At 42.1% G+C, this 26,564-nt stretch overlaps 1 protein-coding gene across 7 annotated transcripts in view; it reads left to right on the top strand.

The window, feature by feature from the left end:
• Positions 1-26,564, top strand: part of ANKIB1 (ankyrin repeat and IBR domain containing 1) — a 168,044-nt gene that overhangs the window by 40,050 nt on the left and 101,430 nt on the right. The window contains exon 2 of one of the 7 annotated variants that reach the window (XM_077808112.1): positions 5,351-5,410. The exons of the other annotated variants lie outside the window; for them this stretch is intronic. The gene's annotated coding sequence lies outside the window, so the exon portion shown is untranslated. The remainder of the gene's footprint in view (positions 1-5,350; positions 5,411-26,564) is intronic. 7 annotated transcript variants of the gene reach the window in all.

Genomic DNA, 26,564 nt, shown 5'->3' with positions numbered 1-26,564 from the left:
TTTGCTGAGTCGTACTCTGGCCCATAGATTTTTTTTTGATCATATAGATTGTTCTGTTTTTAAACTCTTCCACACTACGTTATGTTGATATATGAAGTACTTTTCCTGTGTGTGTGCGCGTGCGCGAGAGAGAGAGAGAAAGTGAACTTAGCTTGCTCTGAGGAGGAAATGTTCTTTTTGCAGTTAGTAGTAGAAGTAGGTACTATTTTATAAGAAAATTACTGTAAATCAGTTATTTAAAGAGTTATGAAGATAAGTGTTCAAATTTTAGACTTTGATTTGTTTGTTTTCTCCTCATCCCAGGACTAATAGGTTGTTCTTCCCCATACTCATAGAATGCATGAAGAGTTACTTCCGCAGTAGAAATTTTGTCATCATTGCCTTGGCAGGAAGTTGAATGGAGAATTAAAGACAAATTCTATACATATTGTTTAATGTGTTTTTGTTTCAGCTAGATACTCAAATAAAACAATCATTTTCTTGTTTTATTTTTGTACCAAAAATGTACCCTATTATGGGACGTTATATTAAAATAGGTGGATCTATGAAAAATCCTGGAAAAAAGAAAGGCATATAAGAGAAAAGGGCATTCTAAAAAGTAGAGCATATTAGCAGAGTAATCTGGATTATATACCTTTGATTTATTGCTTTGAATTGATGAGTCTGCCTACAATTGTCAATGCTTTGGTGTGCCATCACCTAAAGTACCATTTTTATTGATTTAAAAAAAAAATTCTTGGACTGGTACAATATCTGCCAGTCATTCCCAGGATCTACTTAATGGTATAGTACAATACATTACATTAGTGAGTCCATTACTGGATACGGTGTCCAGTTCTGGAGTCTTTGCTTCAGAAAGGATGCTGACAAATTGTAAAGGATTCAGAAAATAGCTACAAAAATGATTTAGGATCTCCAAAACATGCCTTATAGTGAGAGACTTAACTTTATTTTACTTAGTTTATCCAAGAGAAGATTAAGGGGTGATTTGATAATAGTCTACAAGCACCTACAGCAGTGGTGTGCAACCTGCAGCTCCCATTGGCCGGGAACAGCAAACCGTGGCAATTGGGAGCTGCACGTAGCCGTGCCTGCGGATGATCAGTGTGAAGAAACTGTCTCATGACCCGCCAGCGGAGTACCCTGACGGGCCATTTGTGGCCCTTGGGTCGCAGGTTGTCCACCACTGACCTACAGGGAAAAAGATTTCTGACTGTTGGCAGTTCTTTAATTTAGAAGAAAAAGGCAATGGTTAGAAACTAGATAAATTCAGGCTGGAAATAATGGGCAAAATTTTAACAGTGAGGATAACTAACCATTGGAACTTTGCAAGTTGTGGAGAATCTACCAAATCCATCTTTAAATCATGTCTGGATCCCTTTCTGAAAGGTACACTGTACGTCAAACAGAAGTTATGGGTTCAATGCAGGAATTATTGGATGAGGTTCTTTGGCTTGTGTTATACAGTAGGTCAAACTAGGTCATCATAATAGTCCCTTCTGGTCTTAAAATTATGAATTTGGGGAGACTGAACTAATAGGACTTCTCATTGCCACCTAACTTGCTGTTATTTCTCATTCTGTTTGGCCTGTGTTCAGTTGTCAACTTAAAGTACTTATAAATAACTCCACTATTCCAGCCTGATGTATAATAGGGGATGAAATTTACAGGAGGATTGTTTCACTGTAGTGTCATGATATTTATTGTGGGCCCTATTAAGAGAGCCACATGACCATCAGAAACAAATGTTAACATTCTGTTCTCTGCCTTCCCTATCTCCTTTAAATTGTATGGAGCTGTCTGATGTCTGCATGAGAGAGCAGTACCATCCTGAAAATAATTGAGGATGTGTGGAACAAATATGTTGCATTACATTTTGATGATTCTTTTATTTTATAACATGTCATAGCCATTTCTGAATTTGCATCTCTGAAGGGAAGGCTCCACTGCCACTTTCATACTCTTAAAAGCGTAGATTTCTTTCCTGAAAAAGGTTGAGTAGGCTCCACCAAAACCAAAAAAGCCTTTCTGGTATTTCTGCTCCCTGTGATGCTCAGCATATGGAAGGTATAGTACATTATCAAATAAGTTTTTACTTAAAAAGCGGCAAGTAGGAGGAGTAGAAAAGTAATCTCTCCTCAAACAAGGATCCAGAGGCTTGTTCCTGATTTTAATTCCTTTTTGCTTCTGTCTGAAATAGGATTGGAATTTAAATGCCAGTTTTGCCTTGCCCAAATCAGTTGACTAACAGTGATTGTGCTGACCTCACAATTAGTAGCTCTCTAAAAGATGAGTTTCCTTAATTCTTCTAGAATATTCAGAAAATCAGCTACAAATCAAGAAACGTAGAAAACCTCTGCAGATGTCACAAAAGACCTTTTCTGTTCGTGCACTACCCAAGGACTGTAAAATGAGCTTCTGAGAGTCAAACTGAAAGGCCTGTTTGAGATGCTTTTTAGGGCCCAGATATTCAGCCAGAATTCTTACTTTGCATGTACAATTGTCTGCCTGGCCTTTTGTGCACACAATGAATTCTGGATGTAATACTGGTAATTAGAACACATGATTTGTGAGCACAAATTGTCAATGATATATCTTGCTACAAATATTTAAGCCTTTAGGTGCAGTTGGTTGTTGGTGCAAAATTTCTCCCACGAAAATGGAGTTCCACTGCATAAAAACTGGCCCTTAATATATATGAGCTTTTAATCTTGGTAAGAGCATGTTGGTTGAATGTACTTGGAGAGTGTACTTGCCAATATCTATGTAACACTCTAAGGCTGAAAATCATCTTTGAGGGGAGCACTATAAAGAAATGTAGCCTTTTCTATCTAAAAATTAGTCTGGTTTAAAAGGAATTGGACTTTAGTGTATGCCTGCCTATAAAATAAATTGTAAAAAGGGAAAAAGTAGTTTCCCTTCGAGTCCATTTTATAAAGAGGGTAGGTACTGGAAATTGTGGAGATGAGAATTCTCTGAACATTGAAATGTTTTTTCATTTACTGCTGGGAAAGAATCGCCAAAAATAAATGCATTTTAGGCAATTTGTATTTGAAGATCTTTTCAATTACTGGAGGTCCATACTGTGTTCATCATGTGGTATATTTTTGCTTTGATTAATTGCTTTTTAAAAATAGACATGTATAATCATACTAACTTCTGCCTCTGTTTCAGTGTATTGGCATTTCACCTATGTATCATGTCTATTAAAATTTCTCATAGACCCCTATGGTTTGTAGTACTTTGTGCATATATATCATCTTTTCACTCCCCTGCATTTCAAGCTTCATTGCTTGTTATATTCTGTAAGAGGAGTAGTTATTGTATAACTATTAATATACATCTGCTGAATAATGGAAAATTATTTCTGAACACTTAAGAAACCACTACGTTAATGTAAACCATCTAGAGAACACTATTTCCAGCTTCCAGAATAAAAGGGGTAAGCTCCCTTCTCCAGGCAAACACAGCAAAAAGTATTTCAATGATTAGAACATGTTAACTTTGATCAATCAAATTCAGAGACAAGGCTCAGTATCTGTAAAATGAGCAAAATCATGGAGCTTATAAAAACATCTAAGAAAGAGATTGGTATGGATGTGAAATGGATCAGTGAAAATATGCTCCAGAAGACTTACTATTGAATCAGTTAAAATGAGGGGTGGAAGTGGGATTGGCTCCATGATGGCATTGGACACATTTTCTCCAAACTGTCAGTTGTAGAAGTTTCTTCTTTTTTCATGGAGGTTTTTGTTTTGAGCTGGTTCCCTGATGAAATAGCAATATATCAAAGGACAAAAAAATAATAGTGCGGGAAGACTTCCCCTGCATCAGCTTGATTCATTCCACAGGCTCTCTGTCCTGAATCTGCTCCAGTGTTGTGCTGTATCTTGCTCTTTGGACTGAGTTTCATACAGAGGACTTAGAGCACAATATATTTTGGACAAAACAGCTCTGATAAATTCATTTATTACACGTTTAATTGCATCACTTGCGATTAATAATCCCATTAAGTGCAGACTAGCACCCTGAATCCTTTGTATATCCGCTCTAGTTTTTAACAACATAAGTATTAACTAAATTCTTTTGTCTCTATCTGTGTTTTATTTGGTGTGAAGTACACACTGTTGTTCTCAAACTTAGAGTTCAGTAGTTGCTCCATTAAGTAGGTAAGCAAATATTTCATCAAATTTAAATCCAGATTTGACTAGCTCCTTCTGTGGGTTCAGTGGTCAGGAAATCAGATTGGAGTACATGGAGAGTAAGATGGTGCAGGTAATGGCAACCCTAGAAAAGCACATTGGTAAACTAGATAGCAGAAAAACTGTGTCCAGTTTTGGGCCCCACGCTACAAGAAGGATGTGGAAAAATTGGAAAACATCCAGTGGAGGGCAACAAAAAATGGTTAGGGGACTGGAACACATGACTTATGAGGAGAGGCTGAGGGAACTGGGATTGTTTAGTCTGCAGAAGAGAAGAATAAGGGGGGGATTTGATAGCTGCTTTCAACTACCTGAAAGGGGGTTCCAAAGAGGATGGATCTAGACTGTTCTCAGTGGTAGCAGATGACAGAACGAGGAGTAATGGTCTCAAGTTGCAGTGGGGGAGGTTTAGGTTGGATATTAGGAAAATCTTTTTCACTCGGAGGGTGGTGAAATACTAGAATGCGTTACCTAGGGAGGTGGTGGAATCTCCTTCCTTAAAAGTTTTTAAGGTCAGGCTTGACAAAGCCCTGGCTGGGATGATTTAGTTGGGGATTGGCCCTGCTTTGAGCGGGGGTTGGACTAGATGACCTCCTGAAGTCCCTTCCAACCCTGATATTCTATGATTCTGTGACCCCAAAGACCCCAAGGAAAGAAAGATCCAACATAAAAAGATTCAATTCTTGGGAAAAGTCGAGTATGTGTTTGTAACCTGAGGCTACTTAGCTTGATAAATACTGAAGAGGATTCTGACATACAATAGAACCTCAGAGTTACGAACACCTTGGGAATGGAGATTGTAACTCTGAACAAAACGTTATGGTTCTTTCAAAAGTTTACGACTGAACACTGATTTAATACAAATTTGGAACTTTACTATGCAGAAGACAAATTCTGCTTTTAGCCATCTTAATTCAAATAAAACTAGCACAGAAACAGTTTCTTTATCTTGCCAAATCTTTCCCTTTACTTTTTTAGTAGTTTACATTTAACACAATACTGGACTGTATATGCTTCTTTTTTTTTTTTGGTAGTCTCTGCTGCTAACTGATTGCATACTTACAATTCCAAGTGAGCTGTGTGGTTGACAAGTCAGTTCGTAACACTGGTGTTCATAACGCTGAGGTTCTACTGTAATTACATTTTAGGGAAAGAAGTCTCCCAGAATATATATCCACAGATGTGAAGGAGGACAGTGTCTGAAACAAGTGAGTGAATGACAAAAGTGGTGGTTATAGGTTAAGAAATTCTTTCAATAAAATGAGATCTAATGCTTTGGTATCAAGAGGATTCAGGAAACTAGCGTGCAGTTAATTCAATTATTAATTGCAAGTAATGAAATTAGACAATAAATGAATTCATGACAGCTATTTGGTCCATAATATCCAGGGCCAGATTTTCAAAGAAGCCTCTAAGTCTAAAATCTCAGATTTGCATGTCCTAACATTAGGCACTCAAATAAAAGTGGCCTCATTTTCAGAGATGTTGAACACCTTCAACTCCCATTGGATGTGAGTGGAATTTAATGCAATTCTGAAGCCGCATGCTTCTGAACCAGATGAAACTTGAAACTGATTATTGGTTATATATAGTTGAATGAAACTTGTACATTATAGCTTAACTGTTATGTATACACTAAACTGAAACTTGAATCTGGTTATGTAGTTAAATGGTTTGGGAATACCTTTGGCTGGATTAAATTAATTAATTTTATTATTATGTATTGCCATGTAAGAGCATATGCAGTCTTTGTAAACTGCAACTTTCAATTAGTGGTATGGAGTTACTTTTTTAAGCAGTAATTTGATACATATAAGGTACTTAAAGATCTTGGCGCAGATTCTCCACTCTGGCTGAGCTGCACTTGAATGTTCAGGGGAGGTGAATCTGCAGGAAGTCAGTTGCAGCTCCTTGATTCAGAGCCACCTAGCCCAGGCAGAAGTTAAGACTGAACAGGGCAGCCCTACTTTTAGGCTGCTGGCATTCTCAGGGAGTTTATGTTAGAGGAAGACCATACATAGTGGAGTTTCACTCCACTACATCTCCTTCCTGTCCTGCACACACACTGTCCCCAGAATGCCCTGATGTACCTGTCATGCTGGCTGGAGTGGCTTGTGACCGTGAGTGCCTACTTCAGGGCAGACTGTCAAAACCAAGGCAGACCCCTCAAACTGGTGGTATATGTTATAATTAGATTTCACAAACCCAGTACCAAATGTGAACTCCCAAAGAACTACAGTAGTCTATAATGAAATCCGAGAAAATCCCTTTAGACAGACAGGCTGGACTGCAATAAATGGTCACACCAAAAATCACACGCATTCCAGGTTACTCCCAGTCCCGAAAGACCAGTCTCTCACCCAGGTCGGGTTGCATCCTAGATCTCACACCAAAGACAGATGTTGGTAGCCAATTCTATAGTAAAGTAGTAAAGGTTTATTAGTTAAGAAAAGAAATGAGTTATTGAGAAGTTAAAGCAGGTAAAATATATATACAGATAAATCAGGGTCCATAATGTGAAATGGTGACAGTGATGTGGTAATCTGCCAGTTTCCCAAAAGTCTCTCGAGGCTACCCAGAATCATCATCTTTGTTATTCTGTCCTGTTAGAATCCAAACAGTCCAGAGATGAAGGATCTTTTCCTGAGTCCATATTTACAGCTTTTTTTGTCTCAAAAAACAAACCGACAGGGTCACTACCCACGTGGGCTCTTTCTTTGATTGGCAAAGAGAGAAGCACATTCCGAGTCTTTGATCTCTGATCATCCCGCACAATCGCCATGTGCCTCCAAATGTGCCGGAATTAGCGTTTTCTTCTTAAAGTTCTTCATTTGCATTACATAAGGCTTCTTTCTTGTTTGATGGGTTATTTTAGTTACAGTGTAAATGTTTGCTATTACATTATAACAGGATACAGATAAGTAGAAACAATGCATGTCCCATTAGTTTTCATGAAGTTTAAACAGAAAATACATTCTTGTACATTTAACAGTCACTTGGATCTGAACTCCTACACAAGTGAATTGGCCTGGTTTCCAGCTGTGAGTTTGACAGTTCTCAGCTGACACCTTTGGCATCTGGTCTGCCAGTGTCACACATCTTTTTATGCCAAGAGTGGTAAGGGTGGAGCTGCCCACACCAGGCTTACGTCAGTGGAGAATTCCTCTGCCATCTCCAGCCACTCTACGTCCACTTTGCACAAGTTATGCAGTATGGCCTGGTTTCAGTTGTTTCAATTATTAATAATACTTGAAAAAGCTAAAATAATTGACAGACTCAGAAAGAACCTCTTGCAGTAGCCAACTTTTATTTCTGCATCCTTATCTCTTCATGTCTCTTCTTTTTCTCCTCTTCCAAGTGGAGGACAAAGTAAGTGGGACTTGTTTAGATCATTTTAAAATGTTGCCGAGACACCTGATCTTATTTTTGTGTTCAGCTGAGTCAACGAGAATGTGTTTAAGATGTTTGAATTGCTTATATTGTTGTATTCCTTTCTGGCAACCAAAGCTCTGAGTTGATGTATTCCTTTCTTTAACTACTAAAATCAATAAATAAAATGTAGAAATTACCTCCAGGATGCTCAGTTCTATTAGCGTTCAATTTGGAAATCAATACATTGCTGTTTTGTTTGATCTGCAGCCAATTGCATTGATTGCCCACCCAGAAATGTAAGCTGCCCCATTTATTTTAGTAGTGTTTAGTTGATCATAACGAGGCTTTTGACATTAGAGTAAGCAAGTTTGTCTAAAGCACCCCCCTTAAGTTACTGAAATTTTATTATGAAACTTTCAGTGGTCCAAAAAGCAGTGTGAACACCCTGAGTCTTATTTGCTCTTTCCAGTAAATAAACACAAAATTGTGTAAATTAGCATATGAGGATTGATTTTTTTTTTCTGGACAATGTTTTTTTTATTTGGTTAAAGGGGCTAAAGAGAAGACATGTGCCTTAAAACCTGTCCAGGGAAATTTGAGCAGATTCTTGTTCCAGTCTTGTGGATTTCAGTGTTATGAAAATAAAATGGGACACTTTTTTTTTTTCACCTGTGGCTAGATCCAGTTAGTGAAGAAATCATTTGGATGCCCCTACTCAATGATTTTCTGACAATATTGTTCCCAATCTTTTGCTAAGCCACTCAGCTTACAGCCACTCAGCTTTGCCTTGATTGTAGATGGCTCTGATTTAGAGATTTCATTTCTATATGTCAGAGGATGAGACAGTTTGCTGTGTACGATGTGCTGGGACTTTGGATGTTTGCAGTTTTCCCAGGAAGCTTTGCAAGTAATGACAGACTTTTATGCCTTCTTTTCTCAGGCTCAATACTACTTTGATAAATACCTTGTGAATACACAAGGTGAAGAAGAAAGACCAAAGTGCATTACTTGCAACTGTTAGCTTTGGTCCCGGACTGAAGTGGAGGAAACTTTGGTGGCAGGGACGTTGGGGATATGGAGGGAGATCAACAGATCTGAGAAAGTCCTGTGGAACTACTTTCTTGATCAGAAGAACAAATGTTTCCATTTGGAAACGAGCTTTTCTTAGTGACAGATGTAGAACAGAGATCTACAACACCGAGCTGCTCATTTAGTAGCTGTGAAGGATCTGGAGGAGAAATAACTTTCTCTCTTTGAATGCACAGGATGACATTCTACAGGAAAAGTTTCCCTATGGATAAAAGGAAGTGGAGAGGATCCTAAAATTCAATTAAAGGTGCTTTTAAAAAATTTTCTCTAGTGTCCATCCTTCAGTGATAAGACCAACCCACCTGGAGGTGAAAACATTATTAGGCTTTTCACTGCAGGAACAAAGTCCTGGGCTGGCAAATGTGTTCACTGTCTGGCTGAGATGCCTCCACAAGAGGGTCTTGGTCAACTAGTTAGTATTTACTAGGGAAGTATGTGCTGCTTCCAGTTGAATTAAAAAGATGATTGTTCAGGTGATTCTGCCTAGCCTGAAAATTTCTGTTGTATCAAATAAGAACATAACTCCTCCGTGACTTCCTGAAGGATGTATATTGCAGCATTATCTTCTTGAGTTCTGATAAACCTTTCAGACATTTTCCTAGGGAATCTCCAAGCAAATTAATACCATCAAAGGGAACTTCAGTGAGATTGCCAACATGTTGCATAAGAAAGATGTGACCAAAAATGTTTTTAACATCACAAGCAGGTATTGCACAGAAAGTATAAGACCATCTTGAACAATTTCATTCCCCCCCACCCCACCCTTGATTCCTTTTCCTGTTGTCTTGGTGACTACTACTTCTGGGGCTTTTATGAGTGGTGGGTTGGGAAGAGGTCTGTGCAGACCTGATGTTCAAACCATGGTGCCTCTCAGAGTGATGGGGATCAGGAACTTCTTGGAGTGTGAGAAGTGCTGGCTAAGGTGTTATACAGAGAAATTTATCTAGAACAAATCTTGTGAGTTTCCTGGTTGAATTTGGCATAATTTTTGAGAGATGCTGGTAATGCATCTTTTTTCATGAGGGAATAGCCATGCTGAGTTCAGTATCTTTTCCAGTGATTTGGAAACAGGAAATATTTTTTTTTCCCCCTTTTTTTAAATTTTTGGGATTTGGTTGAGACAGGTGTTTTGTAATGTGTAAAGTGATTCAGGTCACCTGTGTTGTCACCATGTAAATGGTGACCTGAGTATTGTATCCTGAAGTTTTAGAGGAGGAAGGACAAAATGTCTCCCCTCTTCAGACATCTTGTCCTATTTCCACGCTTCCTATTTCCCATGAAAAACTAGTTTAGGACAGGGCACTGATATATATTGGTTTAAACTCGATTTAAACCAGGAATCTGGGAAAAATAATTGTATCTGTGTCCAGCAGGTTCAGCAAGTATAGAATGTATCCAAAGTTTGAAAAGGTTCATCCACTAAAAACTGAGGAATAGGTTTGGTCTATTCACTGCATCAAAGTTGGTCTTCTGCTACAGAATGCTACATGGCCAAATGGACCTGGATTGGCAATCTGAAACTCTCTGCATACTTCTGATTGCTTCAGGCCTACAACTCTGCATTCTTGTCATGTTCACATAATTGAATGTTTTTTACTTTCATTTCTTTAATATTGAAAACTGAAATATGAGCAGGATGTGTAACTTCCTTAAGAAAATGCCAAACCAAAATACATAGACATTCTGATGTTCAGTACTATAATTACATAAATTAGTATTACACCCACTACAGTTTTTTGCTTTTTATTCATGCAACTCTAAAACTCCGATTCTACTGCTTTATGCAACCCCAATTTGAGTATGTAACTACAACTAAGTGTATTGTGCTGTGTAGTCCCAGTTTAAGGCCTTTTTTATTTTAAAAACTTTTTTTCTGGGGCAGTAAAAACCACTGCTGGTAAAAACCATGCCATTCACTGCTTAACCACAAGATGACCATTCCTTCCTAGACCATCCTTCGTCTCTAACTTTTTGTTGTTATATACTTCCTGAGCAGAACTGAGAGAAAAAAGAAAAGTTTCAAGAAGAACTCTTGGTAGCTGGCATGATTAGTGACAGCTGGCAGGGGAAACGATTCAGTCCTTGGCCAAAACAACTCTGACATACAAATCTGTTATCTTCATTAGGTAACTTTGAAACATTGGAGGATTTTTTCCTTGTTATAAATCAAGAAATGTTCAATATGTTCTTATTTGATGTTGCACATGCAAAAACGGAAATCTTCAATACCAAAATATTTGTATCATTTTCTTGAATTACAGAGATTTTAACTTTTTTGTTTTAGTGTGGAAGTGTGTCCGGTTAAAAGTTTCCATGTGACGATCCTCCCCGCTTTCTCTTCAGCAGGTGACTTCTGTCCCTTCTGCTATATTAGCTGACTAACTTCTTAGAAATTCGGTCTGTCAATACCTAGTTCATATCCATCCACCTTTGAACTGCAAGGCTCAGATCTTTTTTTATTATTAAATAATTGGCTATTTTTGGTGAAGAGAACTCAAATAGAATCTGTGAATTTGAAAAGACATTTATATTGCCCTAGTTTAAAATCTTACTGTGTTTATAATTTTGTGAGATCAAAAAGAACTAATTTCAGTAGGCATCTGTAAAATAGAGACTTGTACATTGTTTCATAGGTTTAAGAGGCAAACAACATATTGGGCATTAGTTTTAGCAGATGCTACATTTAAGTATGCAGTTCCATGGGTAGTGGTGATTCATCAGCGTAATTGTTGGATCCCGATGTTCTTTGTAATTAGATTTTATTTGGATCAAAATGCCACTTTCACTGTACTTACTAAAGAAAATTTCTGATGATCATCTCCATCAACTGATGGTTGGAAATAAGTTGCCATAGAAAAAGAACTCAAACATAGTGGTCAGAATATACTGCTGTTGATAACAAAAACTTGATTAATGCTTGTTTATGACATTAGTGACAGTAAAGCATAACATATCACTGACAAAGTGATTCTATGTAGTGTCACGGATCCACAGGTCCAGTGCTCTTGAATAACTCTGGAACAGTCCCTGGGAGGACCCCTTCAGTGTGTCAGCCCCCTTAAGGTTACACACTTTCACTAGGGTAAGCTGTTTTGCTTCACTGCTTCCTGGGACTGAACCTCTGAGTTGTCAGCATGCCTGATTCACACTGTGAGCTCCCTTCAGTGAGTCCACCTGAGTTGGTCACTTGAGAGCAGGGTGGATTTGCTTTAAATCAAATAGATTTAAATTATGATTTAATTTAATCTATTTAATTATGATTTAATTTATTTAATTTAATTTAATTTATGATGTAATTATGATTTAAATTATGGTTTAGTCAGGAAGGCTCGATTTAATCATGGATTTCTACCTAAAAGTGCATTCTTGTTGGTTGTTATAACCATAATACATATTCTTCACAACTCAGAGATAGATGTAGGTTTTATTTTTAGAAGGTACACACTATACATTTTTAAACTGATTTATTTTGAAAACTTTTCAAATTAGTTATATAGATATATCAGAAAATGAATGGTTGTTTGGTTATTTCATTTACCAAAGATAATTGAAGCAGATATTTATGAAGTCATTGGGAGGTGGAATATCTCCAATTCAACAGGTTAATCATTATTGTTTGGAGGATTTTCTTGCCATGCTGTATTAAGAGGAGAACATAACCAGACAGACATTTAAATTGTTTTATTTAACTAAAACAACAATGTTATGTATTCTGGAATTTTTTTTCTTCAACAGCAAACATATAATATTTTAACAAAAAAAGCATATGAATTTTTAAGTTTAGTTAAACATTCACGTTTTTTAAAATCAGGTTTGTTTTTGTTAAAATTGTTTTTAACTAAAATAGTTAAATGAAATATAAAAAAAACCCCACAAAAGTCGACTGTCAGCCAAGTCAACATGAGAAACTTTAAAATATTGACTTCTGGAGCTAACTCAGTCATCTTCACCTTCATTTTCCTGTTTGTTCAGAATCTGGAAAAGAAAAGCAAGCTTTCCTGCTTTTTCAGGTCCCAAACAATTTCTCAGTTTGGAATGAATTAGTCCAAAGGAAGAAAATATTCTTTCTTCACTGGCAGAAGAAGCTCCTGCTGTTAAAAGTGAGATTATCACTTCAACAGTCTCTGAATCCAAGTGCTTAAGTGACTTCCACCAGTTCACTGGTGTGACTTTCTTTAAAACATCATCAGCAAACATATATTTCTTCAATGGTTCACCCTTAGCTCTAAGTTTATTATAGTTGGCATTATGGAGGGATGATTGCTGGATGTCCATGTCATAGCCAACTCCTCTTCTTCGGCAGTTAAGCTTTGACCCTGGTACCGAGTATTGAGAATATTCACAAGAAAATGAGCTGGAGATAGTGCTTGTCCCATTCATTTTTTTAATGCTTGTAATTTAACTCTGTCGTTGCATATTTCTCTTTTTAAGGTCTTACTCAGTTCCTTCCAAATTTCAACAGCATCCGCCATAAAACAGCTATTTCCCTGCATTTTGTTCAAGCCTACAGAAATAGGCTTCAGGGTGTTCAACATTTCTCTTAAGCCCAATGTTGAGAACTTTGGCTGTGAGAGCGCCATCTGTTTTTTCACGATTTTGTTTCAAACTGTCATCAGATTAGGCCAGTTCTTGATACAGTGCTCAAAACAGTCCACTACTGAGTTCCATCGCACATCTTGTGAGAGAGTGAGCTTGGTTCCTCCCCTTTTCTTCAGCGCAGCTGCTGCTGGTGGTTACGGAAGCATTTCGCAATTTCAACATGAGCCTTGATTTCTGGAACACGGAAGTCTTTGGCTAGGAGGTGCATCAAATGAGCACTGCAACCGTATGTTACTAGCTTGGGACTCTCTTCTAAATAATTTCTTCTAATCTTGGATACATTTGAAGCATTGTCTGTGAACAAGCTGCGTACTAGACATTTGAATTTTTTTTCACAGTTTGTTATAGCTTTTACTGCTGCTTGTAAAGTATTCTGCTCTGTGTGCATTTCCTGATGTATCAATTGTTTCTGTAAGGAAGACATTCCCTTCTTCTGTTCTCACAAAAGCCCATACAACAGGATCATTGTGGACATTGCTCCACTCATCAAGACTCAGGTTAACGATTCTACCCTCTAGACCTTTTGCACACTGCTCAATTTCTTTCATACGTTTTATCCAGAAATTTGCCTGTGACATCTGGTCTGTTGGGTGGACTGTATCCTGGTCTTAATACCTGAACCATGTTGTTGAAGTGTGGGTTCTTAATCATACAGAAAGGAGAGTTTGTTGCATACACAAACCTGGCAATTTTTTCATCAATTACCTCTTTTTGTAATCTGCTGGTTCTTATCACAAACTTATCTATGGTTGTTTCTGGATGATGGAGTTTTTTTTTCTTTTTGTTACAGGTGCTATACTGTGGCTATGTAACATACATGATGCGACTGAAACACTATCAGTCACTATTGGCAGATAACTCTGCAACTATAGAAAATGATGGTGCCCTTGAAGGTGGATAGTCTTCAGAATCTTGTATGTTGAGGATAAATTCTCCTAAACAAAACAAGTGAATGCAGTTATTTAATTATTATTACCATACTGCTCATTTAGTATTACTCATTGCATTCGCTGATACTCAGTACTACTTTAAAGGTGAAATTGTAAAAGGAAGATCTGCCTATTTCAGGTTTTTTGGGTTTTTTATCACAACTTTATCTAAAATGACCATACCATAGAGTAACAAGTATATTTTTTGCTCAAATGTGAGAATTCAAGAATAGTTCAGAAGGAAGACAGGCAGTCCTTAAGAAAAAAGTATGAAATAAAAAAGTTTAACAACCTGAAGATCCTGCATGTTGAGACATGTTCCTTTCATCATCTTCAGCACAGCTTCCTCCTGAGAAGGAACACTTCTCATGATCTTGTTTCATTTGGGCAACCAGGCCTTGCATTTCTTTGTTGCACTGTTTGCATTTTGCACGCATGCCTGTCTTACCCACAGGGAGAGGAACTTCGTTAAAATATTCCCAAACTGGGTCTCTTTTACGGCCTGCTGCCATTATAGGTTTTCCCTTCTCGTGAGAGAACAGTATGGTAGATCTCAAATCAATGAAGGCTACACTCATAAAGACCTCAGGACTTCTAGAATATGCTGCTCAAACAGCTTCACTTTTGTTAATTGTTCCCAGTCAACTTCAAAGAGCAAGCACTATAATTTCTTAAGTCATGTCTACACTACAAAATTGTTGACCTAAATTATGTCAGCATACAGCTGCCCCAGTAATTAAATCCCTTTTGCTTGTCCACGCAATGCCCCTTGTGTCAGCGGTGCATGTCCTCACCAGGAGTGCTTGCACTGCTTGTACTGTCAGTGGGGGGCATTGTGGGACGGCTTCTGAGAGCAACACCGTGTCTACACTGGGGTGGGCAAACTACAGTCTGCAGGCCAGATCTGGATCTGGCTCACGGGATTGCCCCTCCCCGTGAGTGGGGAATGGGGAACCATGGCCAGTGGGAGCTTCGCAGGAGGTACCCAAAGTCAAGGGCAGCACACTCAGCCCTCTGCTCTCCCCCCGCCCTTCCCCCAGGGGCCTCAGGGACATGGTGCCATCCGCTTCCCAGAGTGGCGTGGGACCAGGGCCAGGGCAGGCAGGTAGGGAGCCTGCCCTGGCCTGGCCCTGGTGTGCGCCACTGCCACCCTGGAACCGCTCCAGGTAAGCAGGGCCAGGCTGGAGCTCGCATCCCTCCTGCACCCCATTCCCCAACTCCCTGCCCTGAGCTCCCCCCTGTACCCCACACCCCTCCTGCACCCCAACCCCCTGCCCTGAGCCCCCTCGTATACCCTGCACCCCTCCTCTGCACCAACCACTTGCCCATAGCCCCTTCCTGCACACTGTACCCCCTCCCACACCCCACACTCCCTCCCGCACCCCAACCCCCTGCCCCAACCCTACATTCATGGTCCTGCATGCAATTTCCCCATCCAGATGTGGCCCTCAGGCCAAAAAGTTTGCCCACCCCGGTCTACACTGACACCACCTTGACCTTACTACATTGACACTCTGCCTCTTGTGGAGGTTGAGTTATTAAGTTGAAGTAATGGAGCAGTTTTGCCACATAGGTGCCTGTCAGGGGGTGCTCCCCCCGGCTCTGCCCAGGCCCTGCCCTCACTCACCCCTTCCCCAAGGCCTTACCCTCACCCCATTCCACCTCCTCCGCCGAGCACGTTGCACCCTCACTTTTCCCCATCCCCCTCAGCGCCTCCTGATACCACAAAACAGCTGATCTGCAGCAGGCAGGAGGTGCTGGGAGGGAGGGGAAGGTGCTGATCGATGGGGCCCGCTGGCAGCCAGGAGGCACTGGGGGGGGGGGTGGAGGTTCTGGTAAAGGGGCACCTAGTGGGTGCTGGGCACCCACCATTTTTTTCCCATGGGTGCTCCAGCCCTGGAGCAACCACGGGGTCGGCAGCTATGCTGCCACCTTCAGATTAACAGGCTGGTTGAGAGATTTAATTGAACCCTTAAAATTATGCTGAAAATGTTTGTGGACCAACACCCCAGGGACTGGGGTAAATGTTTACTTTACCTGATGTTTGCCTATCACAAGGTTCCCCAAGAAACCACAGGATTTTCCCCTTTTGAACTTGCACTATGGGAGGAGGGTACAGGGCCCTCTGAGTCTAATGAGGGCAGAGTAGGGAGATACAGTGGACTCTGTCTCACAGGTGAGTCTAAGTGGTACACGCTGGCCTTCTGGAAAAACCTCATAGAACTCATGGGTTTTGCCGTGGAGAATATAACTAGAGCTCAGGAGAAATATAAAATCTGGTATGTAGGCACTGCATGTTGTCAGACATATGGTACAGGAAACCACATTATAGTGCTCATTCCAGTGCAGACAAAGAGGAAGGGCCCTTTAAAATAATCAAACTCAGTGAGTTAAACTATGTGGTGGTGCTGTCTACTCACTCACACTGGCACCAAGTGTAACCTGTGAACATGACGACAAAGAAAATCTGGCCCTGGCTGTGGGAAGGGACGGGGAGGGAGAGGATCCCCTCTAGATCTGGGGCCATCCCCTCCCTGTACTCTATAACCATCTCCTATCACTTAATCGCCACACAGCAAGCAAAGAACAGGAGTTGTTGCAGGCTTATCACAAGGTATTTTCCAGTAAGCTTGGATACATCTCACTGGCTGTCCACTGGGTGGAGACGGGAACCAGGGCTCCAACTAAATGTTCACCCTTCAGGGTTACTGGGAAAACAGCCCAGAGCCTGGAGACCTCACCAAAAGTTATATTGGCAGGTGCTTTTGGACTCAGATTCCCAGCTCAAATCAGCATTTACCTTAATAGGACTCTTTGAATTACTTGTCCTTCCTTTTGGCCCCACCTATCCTCCAGCAGCTGGTAGATGGATTACTATATGGGACAGGGGAATTTGCCATATACAGATATTTGTATTTTCAGTCACATTTGGGGAGAGCATATGACCCACATAAGTAGGGTACTTCACAGTAGTCAGACAGCAGGCCTGACTGTAAAGGTGGAGAAATGCAAGACAGGGATTGCAGATGAAGTCTGTTTCAACCACAGATTGGGGAGTGGCTGTATAAAACCAGAACCTGCAAAAAAAAAAATGGAGGTTACTAAGAATTGGCCCACTCGTCAGACAAGAAAAAAGTACAAACCTTTACTGGGATGGCAGGATATTACTGGAGATCCATCCTGTACTTTAGTACCCTGACTGCTCCCATCATTGATTTAGGTAAGAAGGGTAAACCAGACAAGATTGCCTGGTCCGATCAGTGTCCTTGTCCTCTGGCATAGCCATGAGGAGGAGTTCATGGCTTCGGGTGTCTGGCTTTCCACAATTCAGGACTTATCCTTTGATGACATGGGCCTGTTTTCGGTGCAGATGGACTCCAGTCTCCACAGCCTAATGGATTCGCGAGCAACATTAAAATCACTGGGCCTGTATACCCCTGCTAACCAGTGAAAGCACTTTAAGCCACAACCCCTTCAGCGCTTCTACCCTCCCCGGCCAAGACAGGAAGAGGGGCAGGAATGGCAGATGGAAGCCTCCGCATCCTCTGCCCAGTCAAGGCCAGGGCTCAGTGAGGCAGTCATCGGGCTCTAAGCAAGCCTTTTAAAGACGTGCCCAGGGGTGACGCACCAGTCAACTCACCGGATCCTTGTCCTTGTTTTCTGAATCATCTGTTCCACTTTTACTGTGCTTGGTCCCAGATAACATCAGACTGCTGGGTCCTTCACACTGTAGAAGTGGGATATTCTCTCCAATTCTGCTCCTCCACTCCCTCCCACCCCCTTTCCCCGTCCCTCTTCAGGGACCCTTCTCACAAGCAGGAAGGGTCACAATTCCTCATGCAGGAAGTCCATACGCTCCTCGTCGTGGAGGAGGTTCCTCAGGAGCTAAGGGGCAAGGGATTCTGTTCCCAATATTTCCTAATCCCCAAAACCAAAGGGGGTCTTAGACCCATCCTTGACCTGCAAGGCCTCAACGGATTCATGAAAAAGTTGAGATTCCGCATGGTTTCTCTAAATGCCATCATCCTGTCTCTGGATCCGGGAGACTGGTATGCCGCCCTCGACTTCAAGGATGCATACTTCTACGTATCTATAATTCCAGCCCACAGACGTTTTCTCAGGTTCATGGTGAACCACAACTATTACCAGTTTACGGTCCTTCCTTTTGGTCTGTCAGTGGCCCCTCAGGTGTTTACCAAATGCATGGCAGTTGTAGCCGCCTTCCTGTGACGAAGGCTGGTGCAGGTATTCCCTTACCTCAGTGACTGGCTGCTCAGGGGCCGATCCAGGGTGCAAGTGGAGGCTAGCATCACGTCAACCTGGTAAGATCCACCTTCGACAGGCTGGGTCTCCTTCTGAACGTACACAAGTAAAACCCTGTCCCCTACACAGGAATAGAGTTTACTGGGGTAGTGCTGGACTCTGGTCAGGCCAGAGCATTTCTTCCCGCATCTTGTTTTCGGACGGTGACAGACATCATACAAGGCTTCAAGCAATACCCCACCACCACAGCGACGAATTGCTTGAAGCTCCTCGGTCATATGGCAGCTTGTACTTGTATGGTACAGCACATGAGGCTGAGGCTCAGACCTCTCCAGGCCTGGCTGGCATCAACCTATCAGTCAGGGTGCAACAGTCTGGACAAGGTGGTCATTCTTCTGACCTCAGTTCTTGAATCATTCCACAGAATCAAACCACTGAAAGTATGCTCAAGAGTCCCCTTTGTCAAGCCCCAGCCCTCGCTGTCCCTGGTCACAGATGCGTCAGTGTTGGGATGGGGTGCTCATCTGGGAGATCTTCGGACCCAAAGGCCCTGGTTGCAAGACGAGCTCTCGCTCCACATCAACGTCAAGGAGTCGTCTGCGTGGCATGCCAGATCTTCCATGCCCACTTGCAAGAGAAATGCACGGAGGTGATGACGGACAACACGACTGCGATCTTTTATATAAAGAAGCAGGGTGGGGCTCATTCCTCTCCCCTATGTTGGGAAGCCCTTGAGCTGTGGGATTTCTGCATAGCCCACTCAATTCATCTGGAAGCATCCTACCTCCCAGGTTCTTAGAACGAGTTGGCAGACTACCTCAGCAGATCCTTCCACAATCATGAGTGGTCCATTCACCCAGACACGGTGAACGACATTGTTCAAAGGTGGGGAGTTCCCTGAATCGACCTGTTCGCCATAAAAAGCAACAGAAAATGCTTGCAGTTCTGTTCCTTCCGGAATCACAGTCTGGGCTCCCTCACGGACACATTCCTCCTCCCTTGGATGGATCAACTGTTGTACATTTTTCCGCCTTTCCTGCTTGTCCATGAGGTTCTGCTCAAGATCCGCAGGGAGAGGGCCGCGGTCATACGGATAGTGCCAGCCTGGCCCCATCAGCACTGGTAATACCACGCTCCTGGAGCTATCGGTGGGCACCCCAATCTTGTTGCCCCTGCTTCCAGACCTGATCACTCAAGATCATGGCAGTCTCCAACGTTCAAGCCTCACTGCTTGGAAGCTTCATGGTTTAACCAACAGAGCTAATGTGCTCTGAATCCGTTAGGGAGGTTCTCCTTGACATTTTTCTTCCTGTCTTTTACCCTAAGCCACACGCTGAAAGTCAGGAACAAAGACTGCACTCACTGGATGTTCGACGACCACTGGCTTTTTATATTGAACGCACAAAGCCATTCTATAAGTCGAACCAGTCATTCATTGTGGACAAAATGAAAGGCCTTTGCTTCTCTGACACAATGGAGCTCTCAGTAATAAGAGTAAAGCTCATATGTGCTGGAGAGAACTTTCTTGGACGGCAGTTGGAGTCTTTTGAATTAATCCCCCCAGGTACAGAGCTCCCCCTAGTAAAGTGGAGAGGATAGAAACTGATAAAGTATAGGTAGGAAATGGAAAAAAAAAAAAAAAAACAGGCAAGTGAGAGAGTCCCATTCAATTACATCACATGAAAGCAGACCACTAATTATAGACAAATTTTGTAAGTGTTTGTCAACAAATGCTATGGCTGAACTATAGTGCCTCATGTTCATGAGGAGCTGAGTATAAATAGGCATCACAGAAACGGGGTGGAACAATGATACTCAACAGGACTGGGAAGTACCAGGAATTCAACCATGCAGAATATTATGCACTCTGTTGTTTGTTTCAAGGTGCAGATGGTTTGTTTTATATGAAAATTTTATAACAGAAGAATTTTCACTCTTGAAGGAGCCCACCATTCTGTAACCTGGACTGCTACCATATTGTTATGGGTAGAGCTAAGAATAGCTATTTGGTAGACTTTTGGCACCCACTTAGGGTTGCCTGGTGTCTGATTTTTAACCAGAAAGTCTGGTAGAAAAGGGAACCTGGCAGTGTCTGGTCAGATGCACTGACCACATACTAAAAGTCCGGTTACTGGGGTGGGGTGGGAAAGTGGCGGTCTGTCACCTCGCCCTGAAGCAGTGGCTCCTGGGGTAGCATGTATGGACCAGCTTGGTCCACGGGCAGCTCCTTTGAGGAGCATGGTTTTCAGGGCTGCAGTGGAGGAGAGTCTGGGGGCTCATGGCAAGTGGGGTACAGGCTCCCAGCAGGCATGGAACATTGAACACGAGCTGCCCTGTCAGCCATCCCTTTCCCTGTCCAGACCTGGAGGGCTCGAGCAGGCATGGAAGGGGACTGCTAGGCAGGCAGCACAGAGGGAGGCAGGAGGCTGCTGTTCAGGAGGGCCGCATCCTTGCTTGCCAGTGGGGCTGCGTGGTTGCTCCCATGCAGCTGCAGTGCTCTTCTGATCTGTACTCCCAGGTGGTCTGCTGGAGCTGGGGTTTGCAAGCCTGTTGGTGCTACACATGCTGGAGATGAGGCTGGAGAGCAGTGAGCAATGGGGGGAGAGAAGTGAGCAGGGGCAGGCCTTGGGGAGAAGAGGTGGAGCAGGGGTGGGGCCATGGGAAGAGGCGGAGCAGGGGCGGGACCTTGCGGGGAAGAGGTGAGGCAGGGCCTTGGGGAAGGGGGCAGGGCCTGGGGAAGAGGCAGGGCATGGGAGGGTTCAGTTTTCAGATATTAGAAAATTGGCCACCCTACACTCCATAAAGCTCCTCATTTCAGCAGTCTTCCTTTAACTCTGGTTGTTTGCTACCTTGTAGTCAGATGAACTCCTGCTGGAGACTTCCACAGATGTAGTGGTACCTGTGGGATCCAAGTGGACACACTCCACTGCAGAATGGGCATGGCTCCTTCTGTCGTAAAACCTGCTCTCCTGCTGGTCACATTGTTTGTTTAGAGAAAGAAGTCTTTGTGACGTGATAAATGAAGATAGAAGAGTGGAGGCAATATTTGTTGGGGCTAGACTCCAAATAAAAAACTGCTCAAGCATACTGGCTTGGACATCAAGTAGTAGTCCATTTAAAAAAAAAAATGACAGAGTCCACAAGTCAGCATATTCAAGATATTTGTGTTTCTTTCAGGCACAGAGCTTTTCCAGTGCCATAACTTCCCATGTTCTTTGGGGGAGAAATCAGCAGTTGTTGGTGAGAACAGAGTTTTCCACTGCAGGCCAATATGCTCGTACCAGCCTTGATAATAAAGTGTGTGCTTGAGACATTTTAAAAAAAGACTTAAAAATGTGAAGAGATCACAATTATTTATTTTTCCATTTTGCTATTCTGTCTATTTTTGAGACAGTAGACAAGATTTCAGGAGAACTGCTGAAGAGAAAAATCTTCTTTATACTTTCCATTTTCTGTTAGTTTAAAATTATTACAGATTTAATTGGAATGTGGAAACATGATAGTAAGGTCTGTAGTAAAAGAAACTGGAATAGGGAATTAACAGAAAGGGGAAGGGAACCAATATATTATAGAACAGATTTAATTATAAGAGAAGGGCATGGAATGTGTTTTACTGCGAACATCCACAAAATTTCACTTTCCCAAAAACCAGATCTGTCTTTAGCTATCTAAGTTGTTGTATTGGTACCCATCGCTGCAGTATCTGAGGACCACCTTTTATTTCCTCCACTCCTTTTCTACCCATTTCTGTAACTCCTTTCTTGATTGAATCTTTTACGTTCTCTCTTCTTCTTCTTCTTTGCTTTACCACAGCTGTAACTTAAAAAAAAAAATACAAAAACCTCAAAAAAGTGAGTTTTTTATACTTCATTCTAAGAAATATTGAGAGTATTGGCCATTCTTATGTCCCCTTCAGTGATGAGTTCCAAAGCCTTGGATCTGTTGCCAAGAAAGCTCTGTCTCAGGCTTCTCCCTTGAATTTGATTGCTTTGTAGTTCCTGAAGAATGCAGCTGCTAAATTGTTGTGGAAGGTGAGAGCAAGATGTTCTCTAAGCTTCTATCTTCATTCCAAAAAAGGTGCATCTTGCTCAGTGTCAGTGTGATGGAGTTCACAAACCCCAAAATAAGGCTGAGAAAAGGGAAGGGCTGGAGCCGTACTGCTCCTGGGAGAAGGCCAGTATAAAGGGATCTTCAGCATCCCGGGCAAGAGGGCAAAGAAAGAGGCTGTTTCCTGGAGGAGTACCACTCCGCAGCAACAGGAGAAGAAGCTTCTGCTGAGTCTTCTCTCTCTCCCCACTCCTTCTCACAAAATGGAGGGAGAACTGGGGCAAAGACTCAAAAAGGCTGCAGACATCAGCCTTAAACTATGGGGTTTAGAAATAAAGTTTAAGTCCACTATGGCCACACCCCAAACTGAGACACAGGCATGGTATGGGGAAGGTGAGCAAAGGGGCCAGCTGAACATAGGCCAGTGCACACTGCTTCTCTTTCAGGCACTTGGGTTGGAACTCAGTGGACAGGGAGGGCCTGGGTTCTCCTACCCACCTCAGACCTATGACCCTTTTTCTCAGGAGTGCAGAGCTAGGTATGATGTTTAATGTTTTATGGAAATATGCTTATGAGTGTAAATATAATGTAACTGGAATATGCTTCATGCAAAAGGTCTCTTGTAAGGTATCATTACAAAGCTTATGATCTACTGAGTGTGTTCATCCTATTTGTTTGCATGTATTATCTCTGTGTCTGAAGTTAGGAAAATAAGATATAAACTTGTATTACTGATGTAAACCCATTAAGGGGAAGCCATTAAGGGTGCTTCAGAATCAATGACCTGTAAATGGCTCCGTTTACTTGCAAACCTTCCCGGGTACGTGTGGGCCAGCCCTGGAAGAATGGAGGCTGGGGTCTCACAGGACATGTGAACATGTCACCTGATACTGGAATCCATGTTAATCCTGGTGCTTTTCCATTTAGAAGGAGGGGTGGGGACCCAGAGAGACAAAAGGTTCCTGCCTTGTGCCAAAGTTATAAAAGGGGATGGAACGGAACAAAGGGGGAGGCGGCCAGTCATGAGAACACCCCTGCTTTCCACGTAATATGTCTGCTGAAACTAGCAAGGAATGTACCGGGGAAAAGATTGGGCCCAGACTAGGAAGGAGTCTAATCTGTGAAAGGAGTTTTTTGGAACGTCTCTGAGAGTGAGATTTTACCTGTAATCAGTTTCTTAATGTATTAGGCTTAGACTTGCGTGTTTTTGCTTTATTTTGCTTGGTGACTTACTTTGTTCTGTCTGTTATTACTTGAAAACACTTAAATCCTACTTATTATACTTAATAAAATCACTTTTGTTTATTAATTAACCCAGAGTAAGGGATTAATACCTGGGGGAGCAAACAGCTGTGCATATCTCTCTATCAGTGTTATAGAGGGCGGACAGTTTATGAGTTTACCCTGTATAAGCTTTATACAGAGTAAAACGGATTTATCTGGGGTTTGGATCCCACTGGGTGTTGGAGATAGGTGACCTGCTGTGCAGTTTTTGGTTAAAGTCTGCAGCTTTGGGCATGTGGACCAGACCCAGGTCTGCAGCAGACTAGCGTGTCTGGCTTAACAAGGCAGGGTTCTGGAGTCCCAAGCTGGCAGGGAAAACTGGCTCAAAGGTAATTTCAGCATGTCAGGTGGCAGTCCCAAGGGGGTCTCTGTGACCGAACCCATCACACTAGGGATTACTGTCAATGAGGCCAGTCCAGCTAAGACCTCATCCAGAGGGTTTGGACACCTTGAACTGACATAAAGGTGGGAGTTGGAGTCACAGACCAATAGGCCCAAACCACCCCACTATAGTCAGTTTCAGCCAGCTGTTTTGTAGGTAGGTCAGTCTCAGCCAGGTTTTGGGATAGTTGAAAGGTGGTGCTATTGGAATAGAAGGTATATCTGTGTATTGTCCGCATTGTCAGCTGCCGTTTGAGACCATGGCATCTCAATCTCTCCCTGTGGTCAACTGTATCAAATGCTATAGAGAGATTGAGGAGTATGAGTATAAATGTTTTTCCCCCTGTTTATGGCCAAGAAAAGGAGGTGGTCATCTGCCAGCGCTATCACTGCTGTCTCTGTTTCAGGACCTGACCTGAAATCTAGCTGGGAGGGTATCAGGAAAATATCTGTAGAATGGTCTGTTTGGAGACTATTCCATTCTTGAGCTCATAATCAAGAAAGTAGGGTGGAATTGTGTGAGAGATGCTGAATCAAAGGAAAGGCTTCTTCAGTATAGGTCAGACTGTTACATATGTAGAGTGCATTGTTTCCTGGAGGAATACCACTCTGCAGCAACAGGAGAAGAAGCTTCTGCTGAGGGGACCTGGCTGTGACTCCTCCCTCCTCTCCCTCCCCCCAAAGATAGAAGGAGAAATGGTTAGCTGCTGTTAATCATTGCTGGACCAGTAGTAGCCTTTCTGTACATTAAAAAATGCTCAGCTTTACAGTTCAACTCACATTCTTGCAGCGTTATGCATGTGAGCTCTATACTGTTGGAAAGGGGAGATTCCCAGCTTCCGCAATGGGACCAAGACCTTTAGCCCTCAAATATTAGACTTTAAATTGTGACATTTTATGTACATAAAAATTAATTTAGATAATTCTTACGTGCCTTTATGGGTTGCTCTGAGGTCAGGATAGTGCAATCTTGGTGAATAAGGCAGTTGACTTTATAGGTAGAGGGATAAAAAATAGTTCCAATAATTCTTTTTTAAAACTCTCTAAAACATCTGTAAAATAGATTTTGTGTAAAATATGTAGCATATAAAAATACTTGATTGTGCGGTATAGTATAAAGGTTCTGTTGGCGCTCATTTGGGAAGACCTCCTTAATTCAGTCATGACTTCACTGCTCATTAGTAATGGCAATCCCAAATTCATGCCAATTAATCCTTTACACCGCACGACATGTGCACTTCTTTAGAACTTATTTCTGCCACCCTGACTACGCATGGAGTAAGGTGTGACAGAATTGAAGCTACACTGTAATAATTTATGAATATTGTATGTTGATCTAGTTATTAGGATGTTTACTGTATGAACGTTGGTTTAGTTACAGGGGACTGTAAGGAAAATGAGCAAGAAAGAAAATAATGGTTCAAGATAAGCCACCTCTGGGGTAAACACTTAAGGGTTGTTAAAAAACTATGCCTGTGCTATTGGCTTTGAAGATTCCACCTCCTGGCTCCAGCCAATTTACAGAACTGTTTTTGGCAAACAGGGCTAAGGACTGGGAACCAGAAGATCAAAAGGACTGGAGCAGTTTAAAAAGACCACCCTCTCAAGAGATGGTAATTGTTTTGGGGGAGTTGTTCAGGGGGCCCAGACTGACGCAGGATGTGCTGGGGTGTCTGAAGAAGTTAGGCCTGCCTAGGGTACCATCAGAGGATGGAAAACCTTTAGGTAAGATAGACATTCAAGTAGACTTTTTGTTTTAAAATCCTTTTTTGCCCTAAATGTTTTGTTCCTACTGTTAAACAATACTTTGGTTATAGACAGCTGTCTGCTTGCTGTATACAGCACTGGTCACAGAAACCCAAAGGGAAGAACTGCAGGTGCTGAACCCAGTCAGGCCAGCTGGGTAGGCACTATTAAGCGTGTATAGGGTACTGTAGCACAAGGCCTGGTCTAAGAGTGGGAGAATTGCAGATTTTCACCCTAGGAGAGAGAAAGGCACAAGGCCTGATACCTAAGGGGGTGCACTCAGAGAAGGTGGAGAGAGGTGCAGTTAGCCCTATAGCTATGACATAAGTTACGACTCCAAGTGAGCAATGGTGGGAAAATTAAGCTGTTATTCACTATCAAAGTTGCTGTAACTAATCACTGCCCATTTCCATTAAGTTGGTAAATATGGCGAAATGTTTCCATAACTAACTTCAGTGTAGCATGGAGTGCTTCATTTAAAACCGGGGTTCTCAAACTGGGGGTTGTGACCCCTCAGGGGGTCGTGAGGTAATGATGTGGATGGTCATGAGCTGTGAGCCTCCACCCCAAACCCCACTTCACCTCCAGCATTTATAATCGTGTTAAATATAAAAAAAGTGTTTTTAATTTATAAGGTGGGTCGCACTCTGAG

The sequence above is a fragment of the Eretmochelys imbricata genome, chromosome 2, assembly GCF_965152235.1.
Source record: "Eretmochelys imbricata isolate rEreImb1 chromosome 2, rEreImb1.hap1, whole genome shotgun sequence".
Classification (NCBI taxonomy): domain Eukaryota; kingdom Metazoa; phylum Chordata; order Testudines; family Cheloniidae; genus Eretmochelys; species Eretmochelys imbricata.
Note: the sequence above shows the minus strand (reverse complement) of the source record. Positions and strands in the feature narration are given on the sequence as shown.